This window comes from Charadrius vociferus, unplaced genomic scaffold (genome assembly GCF_000708025.1).
Source record: "Charadrius vociferus isolate BGI_N301 unplaced genomic scaffold, ASM70802v2 scaffold199, whole genome shotgun sequence".
Classification (NCBI taxonomy): Eukaryota; Metazoa; Chordata; class Aves; order Charadriiformes; family Charadriidae; genus Charadrius; species Charadrius vociferus.
Genome location: NW_009650091.1, coordinates 1224465 through 1229935, shown reverse-complemented (window position 1 = coordinate 1229935; position 5471 = coordinate 1224465).

The window sequence follows — 5471 nt, the reverse complement described above, 5'->3', positions numbered from 1 at the left end:
CAGCCAACACACTGAACAACTGGATCCAAGAAGCTGCTTATGGACCTTCAGCCCTGTCTCCTCCCAAGAGCACGGGAGGATGATTTTTTTTTTTCCTTTTAATTTGGTTTCTCTCTCTTTCACATGTAATCTATGTACTGGGAGTAACAGTAGAGTTACCAGTTTCAGTGTACAAATATTATTTGCTTCAAAATAAGGATCTGCTAAGCTTATTTTGGTCTATGAAATCTGTCTGCATGCTTTTTCTTCTTTTTAATTTGCTATTGGATATATATTGAAAAAGTTCATGACTGATAGTCTGCCAAAGTGGTGCTTTTTATGTCTAGAAAACTCTACCTGAATAAACAGGAGTTTAAGATCTCAGTGAGAACTGAATAGCACTCAAACAGTTAATGCCTTAAACACAGCAAACAGGTATCTCTTGAAGGGTATTACGTGCTCTGAAACATCGATAGGATCTCTGGTGTAAGGTGATTGAATGAAGAAATACATGAATTATAAGAAATGGAACAACTACGGTAGAAAAAATCCTTATTTTATTCTGACATCGAATTTACCCCATTTTTGGAGCCATATCTGAGAGCAGAGTTGGCCCAAATCAAGTTCATTCACAAAAGGGCATGAGAGGAAGATATTTCGCTAAAGTCTAAGTATAGTGAAACCGGTCTGTCGCCGTCCTAACATACCACTTCTTCCTATCTACAGCTCAGACTGGCTCAGGCAGCTTTGTGCTTCAAGACACTCTTACTAAAAAAAGTGAAATACTACTTGTGTGAGGTTTTTCTGGGGGAATTAGTTTGAAATATTTAAGCCCTACAAAAGTTTCTGACCTAAATGAACAGTGTAAGAGACCCAGGGGTCTCCTTTACCTTTGGCTTTTTTTCCACCTGGAGAAAACGTAATGTAATAGTTACAATGTGCTATAATCTGTCTCTCGGAGGTCCCATTCAGAAATTTATCTTCCTCTTCTTTGGCATTTAAATTTGACCACTACTTCCTGAGCAATTTAAAAGGGAAATGTTGAAATGTTCGGAGTTTAAGTGTGTGCAGATGTCAAATTGCTTTGTGAATGATATTCAACAATGTTAATGGAAGAAAAAATCCTAGGATAGAAATTAGTGAAGATCAAGATTTGTTGGGGTTTTTTTTGGTTTTTTGTTTTTTTTTTTTAATATATGTTTCCTTACAGTTGTTGAAAAATACATCTTGGAAAACTTCCCTCTAATCTGAAAGCAAGGAATTTAAAGAACACAGTGTGTGGTGTGTTTTTGTCTGTTTGTTTGTTTGTTTGTTAATATGAGTGAGTGGTCTAAAACAAAAGAAAAATTTCCAAGCAAAAATAAAGAAAACAACTTTTTTTTTTCTCTCCAGAGTTGAAGTATGTCTGAAAAGGGCTTATGCAAATTCATGGTGGAGATGTGTTCTGGCAATTAAAATAGTGATAACTCAGATGCAACTTTTATCTCGAGAAATCTTAGAACTGCAATTGTAGTTGACACTTCATGGCCTTCAGGCAGATGGTGTTTCTTGGGGAACCCAATTTGCCAGGCCTTGAAGAACTGCTGTGGTGGTGGCAGCAGTTAATGAGGTAACCAGAAATGACTTTGTTGCGAAAAGAAATGTTCCTAGAAGAGAAAGGTGAATAATACTGGCTTAATATTAACCGCAGACCTCTGGTCTCACTTTTTTCTGCCGGAAAAAAAAAACCTTTTTTATTTTTTTCTTCGCTTAACTTTTAGCTGAGAGTGCATCAAGGGGACACATCAGGTTATCATGGAAAGGCTTCAACATGAAGAAGTATGTAACTAATTGATCAAACTATCCAAACCTGGAAAAAATGGTGAGATCTGTTTTTTACAATGTTTGTTTCTCCAATTTTCTTGCCATGCTCATCCAACCTACTGGGTGTGAATAGTAAATTTAGAACTGGGCCAAGCTGCGATGTCATTAATGCTTTGGAGATGGAGAATGAAGGTGGAAGCTGGCCAGCTGGTGGGACGAGGCTGCACATGGTCCAAAAGCAGCGGCGCTGTGTTCTGCCTTGGTGGAGGTGTCACTAAAGTCTGCCTTTTAGTGTGACTCACCCAAAGCGTTTCTCTTGTGTTTCTGCCTGCCATGGCTTTGGATGCTAACCCAAAAGTGTTTTTCTGACTGAACAGGTTTTGTTGGTATACACACTGGGGACGGGAGAGAATGCAGAGATAAGCATGCAGCAACTGAGTCTTGTAAATGAACGGTTGTGCCCCTGCGTTGTTCCAGTGGTTCTGTGATTTAATAGTCTCTGCTTCGAGTGAGATTCACTACACAGTCTGCATCCTCAGAGGCTGCAGCGCAGAATTTTGCTGTGCTTAGATGCATCTGTTAAATGACTTCCAGCTTCCTTTATGCATTATTCCAAAAGGAGGAAAATAATACAGAATAGGAGTCAAAAAAAAAAAAAAAAAGGTTTTGTTGCAAGATAGTAAGAAAGGAGGATTAAAAAAAAAAAAAAAAAAAAGAAAGAAAGAAACCGGTATTTGCTAGTTGGCTGTTCGTGTTAATCCTCTTTAACACACACGTGACTTCAGCTGGAAAACCTCTCACATTTTTCAATCTGTTGTGGAGCAGTGAGCTTAGTGACAGTCATAAGAACGTTTAAAAACCTCTAAGCGGTTTCTAGCCCTCTCAGTGTCACTCTCAGATTCTGTAGGCTGGCGGAGTGGTGCTGCTCAGAGACCTAGGACCGAATGATGAATACTAACCCTGCTTCCATGTATTTCAAGTAGTCTGTTGTACCATGGCTAGTGGTTCAGAGTGACATGTCAGAAATTGATGTGTGGGTTTTAATGCCATTTTTGAAAGGAGACTTAAACAGGTTTTTAGTTTCAAAGTGGCATTTAATAATTTGTAGCGTGTGCCAGAAAAAACGTACCCTGGAATTCCATGATTTCAGCTGTGGAGATATTTCAGAGAAGCTACTAAAAATCCTTAAAGGACAAAGCAGAGCATAATTATGAAGGCTTTCCCTCTAGAATGACCATAGAGGTAATAAATTAAAAACAAAAAGATGCAGTACAATAGATCATTTTGTCTCTTGCGTTGTCAAAGTTGGAGTAGGTTCATACATTGTCATTTGCAGTACTTATTCAGATTAATTTTAGATGTCTCAAGGAGCTGGATTTTACTACCATATATGCCTGGAGCTACAGACACGGGGTTATTTCAGTTGTTTTTTCTTTACTGGCAGGTATCTTAAATGGATTATCAAGAAATATGGGCTGCCTGAGAACACTTTCACAAATAATTATGACTCATATGGCCTGACAGTATGGAGAAAACTGTATGACAATGGTTTTAAAACTTAAAATAAAACTTCTACCTTTGACAATTCCGAAGCAAGACCAAAAGCTAGAAAAGAAATAAAATGGTCAGGCTTGTTGTTGTTTTTTTTTCCCCACCATTAATTTTTCTGTATTATCTGAGAATAACTGAAAAGAACAGCTGACTGCCTGAAATGCTACTGTGTGCTGTGCTCAAGTGTGGTTTGTTTTTCTCTCTTTGGTGGTACTGTGTTGTCTTTATTTTGCCTAAATTTTTAATACAGTGATACCGATGAACTGTACTGATGATTCCTTTCACATAGTAAGACGTGAGGTATGTAACTGTCTGGAAACACCAAACAAGTCATGTAGCTCTTCAGAGATCTCATCAATTATGAGAGCTTGGATTTGCTGTGTATGCATGTTTCCGTTAGATTGGTTGCCAATAAACATTGTAAACCTATAGAAACTGAATGAAGGGTGAAACGGGGAGAATATATCTGAAAAGATCTATTTTGCGTGATGATTGTGGGATGAGATACCATGAATGCATATGAGGATGTATTTTGTCATACCAAGGTGTTATCCTTAAATCAAATTTTGATTAATTTGTGCTGACAGACTCTTCTTCCTACTTGATTTCCAGGTCCTAAACAGTATTGAGTGCAATGGACATTTTAATACTATGTTTTATAAATATAAGCGTGTCAGTTACAATTTCATGCACAGCTTCTTTGTTAACTCAAAAGGTCATCTGTAAAATTCACATGTGCATTTAAAAGGAACTTATTTTTTCCTTGTAAAATGATGCAGTGAGAGTGATTAAAAAGCATTCTGGAAATGGAGGCATCATAAACAGAGGCAAAGCCCTTTGGGGATGAGACCCCAAGAAGTCTGGGAACCTGGTCCACAGATCCTACTGCCACTAAAATTCTGATGGCAGGCAGCAAAACTCAGTACGAGTGTTGAATTGTATTTGAAATGATTTTTTTTAAAATGAAGTAACAGTAAAACAGTGAATGACTGCACTTAGATAAGCCTTCTGCCAGGTGATATTTGAAAGATAAAAGTTTAAAGGGACAATATATGAATAGGAGCAGCCAGGCAGGCTGGGGGAGTGGCCATCAATTTATGCACACAACTGCATTTTCAACATAATTAGCTGTCTAATTGAGCATTATAATTTAACTGACGCATTTAAACATGTAATTTATTTGAATGCGCACTGCTCCTAATCTGTTTGTAATGTTTTGCTCTTCAGGATGGTGTCAGACTCTTGAAGATGAAAATATCCTTCTGATGAACAGAACAAAGAAACAAAAAGAATATATTGAGGAGCCCTGAATGCAAATAAATTTCTGTAATTTCAAATCAGAAGAGGAGTACGGAAACAGAAAAGCCATGCAGATGAAGTTAAGTACTGAGCATAACTGTAACCAGCATCTTAATTTTAAGTACCAGAGGTGATGTACGGCCCTTTATGTTATCAGGTTATTGTGCAAAGCTGACTAGTTTAGCTGGCAGCTAGGTAGGAAGGAGATTTTGGTAACAGAGATGTTCAAACTGCACATCTGTCCTGTCTGGAGGAAAACTGCGTCCCTTTCTCAGTGTGATAGATATTGCCAATAGGTCCAAGTTTATGCAGGGGCAGATTTTGAAGTTGATAGGCTGCACTACAAGGGGACCACTGAAATAGAGGTTTATTTTTTTTTACTTCTGCACTGGTCATGCTGGAGTGGTGCTGGTGCCTGCCTGCCATTTCGGCTGCTGTTTCTGCCTTGCAGGTCCTGATAGCAATGCTGCCTCAGGTATGGCTGGCTCTTTTGCTGTCTGAACAGGGACAAGGGCATATAATCCTTAGGCTCTCTTAAAATACACACAGAGAGTACCCTGTGAACTTCACGCATGCATACACCCCAGTGTGCCGAAATGTTCGCTCTCTGGGCGATAGCGAAGCACCTGGACCTGTATTTTCAAGGAAAAAACAAATCGATGCATATTTGGTTTTGTTCCCAGATTCTATTTTATTTTTTTTTCCTTTCGGGCTTTATTTGCTGGACGAAATAGTTGCAGGTTTCCTTTTAACCCAGTAAACTTTTGTACTGTTACACCTCATTATATATTTTGCGGTGCTGAGTTTTGAATCTGCTGGTTCAATTACAGAAACTGCCA